This window comes from Plectropomus leopardus, chromosome 2, assembly GCF_008729295.1.
Source record: "Plectropomus leopardus isolate mb chromosome 2, YSFRI_Pleo_2.0, whole genome shotgun sequence".
In the NCBI taxonomy this organism is placed as follows: Eukaryota; Metazoa; Chordata; class Actinopteri; order Perciformes; family Serranidae; genus Plectropomus; species Plectropomus leopardus.
In genome coordinates this window covers 10892193-10895945 of record NC_056464.1, presented here as the reverse complement: position 1 = coordinate 10895945, position 3753 = coordinate 10892193, and positions in this window count along the sequence as shown.

The window sequence follows — 3753 nt, the reverse complement described above, 5'->3', positions numbered from 1 at the left end:
TCCACCATAAATTGATAAAGAAAAGAACAAACTAATGCAAAAAGAGTCAACAGAATGTTTAAATTAGGGTTAGGGTCAAAAAACAAACTAATTCACAGTAACCTTTTAAAAATGGATTGAAAAGGTGACATGTTTTTATTGCTGTTTAACAGTGTTCACTACAGCTTGCCTCTTTAATACATGTAAATGCAGAAACATTGAAGTTGTATTCATAAATTAAAACAAAATGTAATTATGAACACATGAATACAGGTCTCCCTTGAAAAGAGATCTCTGATGTCAATGGGATTAATCTGGTTAAATAAAGGTTAATTAAAAATAAAATAAATACAAGTAAACTTAAGTTGTGATTGACTGAATTTCAAAATACTTAACCAAAAATAGCAACTTATTAGATAAAAATATGGCTTCATCTCAAGTCAGGGTTAGATCATGTTAACATTTTCCTTGGGAAATAGATTTAAAATCAAAATATTGATATAATCTGTAAAAAGCTTAAAATATAGTGAAATATGTTTAATATTTAGACATCAAAAGACCATAGCTGTCTAAAGCCATCTGCATAATTATTACAAAGTAAAATAAATTGCTCCTGATGTTTACTCTTTAGCACCCTCTGCAGTCCATTCTCAGGACATGTATCTACCAAGAGAGGTTATTCAACACTAAACACGCTGATTGTTGTCAGTCTCCTCTTGACAGCAACAGGGCTCAAACCGAGCTGATTATAGTTATTTATGCAGCATTATGTCTGTTTTTAAATGAAGTGCTTTTTATTATCAAATTACAAATTTACAGATCTATGCATGTCATGACTCGGGGCAGGAAAGCTTTGGTGAGCAGGCAGCAGCATCCCATCTCTTCCACTTTTTGGAAGAATTGGACAATGCACAGTTATGCAGGCTGCTGCAGCTGAGGAATCACTGACTGATATAATATGACCTGTGAACTCCTCCCTTTTCTCTGATGGCCAGTCATTTCCTTCACATCAAAAATCCAGGGAGAACATTAAATACTTTTAAATAGTTTGGAATATTTTAAACTATCAGTTTAAGAGAGTATTGGGGAGGGCAATATCTCCCTGGATTTTTGATGTGAAGGAAATGACTGGCCATCAGAGAAAAGGGAGGAGTTCACAGGTCATATTATATCAGTCAGTGATTCCTCAGCTGCAGCAGCCTGCATAACTGTGCATTGTCCAATTCTTCCAAAAAGTGGAAGAGATGGGATGCTGCTGCCTGCTCACCAAAGCTTTCCTGCCCCGAGTCATGACATGCATAGATCTGTAAATTTGTAATTTGATAATAAAAAGCACTTCATTTAAAAACAGACATAATGCTGCATAAATAACTATAATCAGCTCGGTTTGAGCCCTGTTGCTGTCAAGAGGAGACTGACAACAATCAGCGTGTTTAGTGTTGAATAACCTCTCTTGGTAGATACATGTCCTGAGAATGGACTGCAGAGGGTGCTAAAGAGTAAACATCAGGAGCAATTTATTTTACTTTGTAATAATTATGCAGATGGCTTTAGACAGCTATGGTCTTTTGATGTCTAAATATTAAACATATTTCACTATATTTTAAGCTTTTTACAGATTATATCAATATTTTGATTTTAAATCTATTTCCCAAGGAAAATGTTAACATGATCTAACCCTGACTTGAGATGAAGCCATATTTTTATCTAATAAGTTGCTATTTTTGGTTAAGTATTTTGAAATTCAGTCAATCACAACTTAAGTTTACTTGTATTTATTTTATTTTAATTAACCTTTATTTAACCAGATTAATCCCATTGACATCAGAGATCTCTTTTCAAGGGAGACCTGTATTCATGTGTTCATAATTACATTTTGTTTTAATTTATGAATACAACTTCAATGTTTCTGCATTTACATGTATTAAAGAGGCAAGCTGTAGTGAACACTGTTAAACAGCAATAAAAACATGTCACCTTTTCAATCCATTTTTAAAAGGTTACTGTGAATTAGTTTGTTTTTTGACCCTAACCCTAATTTAAACATTCTGTTGACTCTTTTTGCATTAGTTTGTTCTTTTCTTTATCAATTTATGGTGGAAATCTTTGTAAGTCACAACCCTGCAGTTTTGCTCAGTCCAGAGTTGGTATTATTTGTTGTAGCAACAAAAAAACAAAAACCATCAAAGGAAAAATATTGACATCTGTGGCAACATGTGGGGAAATTACTGCTACAACTAAAGAATAATGACTTATTTTGATTTTTGTCCTGATTACGTCAAGAAGTTTTGATGGAAGTTGACTGTAACTGTAACTGGATGCAAATATGCACTTGACATTATTATTATTTATCTAAATATGTTACCTCTTGCATGTACACATGGGCTCTAAATTTGGTGATTTATTTACCGAATTTTTTATCCATAGAGTGAAAATTCTTGTTCAGTCCGGCATTGGTATAAGGGACTAAGGATTATATATATCTTGACACTGATCCTTGTGGGACAACTTTAACAACCAGCTAGAGGTCTTGATTTATAAATAATTATTTGATTTTTTGCACTTTTATTTTTAACCCCATATTTATACTGTGAGATTTTGAATTTTTAGCAAATAAATTCATTGATATTCTGATTTCCTGTATTTTACTATTCATATGCTTTGTCGGGTGTGTTTTTCATATAAGCCAGTATAGGTCTCTAACACACCCTCACATGTACATTTTTAATATGTTTTATCCTTATTGTGCTTTGTAATATGTGAAACAAATAAACTAAACTAAACAAAAGCCTTGGACAGATCTACAGAGATCACAGCACAAGTGATCACAGCTCTGCAATATTAACCTCTAGTGGCAATCAGAGAAAACGCACTGTGTAATCAATACAGGTGAGCAGCTGTAATACAGCAAACATCAGCAGCAGCAGCATGATGGTCAAACACCACTCAGGCAAGTTACATCATTTTTCACTTCTTCACACTCGGCAGATTTTATCTTGTTTCACATCTGATCCACCCGAGGGCCAAATGAACACGAATAAAATATTCAGTGAAACTGTGATTCATCATTTAAATTACTTTGAGAAACAGTGTTATTTTTTACTTTCACTAATTCAGCCCTCAGATGTTTGAACACCATGGGAAAATATGAGCTGTAGCAACGAGCGGTGCTTACATAAGTGCGGTTAACACCCTCACAGGTACATATGCGAGCGGCCATATGCACGCATGTTGCTTACGCACTTCCACCCCAAAACATAAACACAGTATGGAGAATTAGGTGTCATACTTTTGGAAGCATCACACTGGAGCGTATTGATCACTAATTGAATCAGAAAGCTTAACTTTAATCTTACATAAATCTTACATAACTGATAGTATCCAGGTCAAACAGAACGTTGTGTACCGTGGGAATTTCAAAGTTTCATCTCCTCACAAAAAGGAAGCTTACTCAGCAGGACAGGACGGCTTTAGTTTCAGGTTACAACAATACATTCATCTAATGTTGCTTGCTCAGCTTTGTGGAAAAGATAAGGTTTCTGAGGAAGTTTGCGGTTATCTATTTTAGTTTTTAAGATTTACATGTTGTATTTTTAAAGTTGTACATTTCCATCAAAGTTATGTTGAAAGATCGTAAGATGTACCGCAGGCGTTGTTCAGGTCCACAGGGTGAAGTAGGTGTCATGCCAAGCAGATAACAGCTCACATTCACCATGACGGGTGAACTGAGAGGAAGACGTAAGAACTCTGGGTCTCTGAAGGTCACTCACAGGA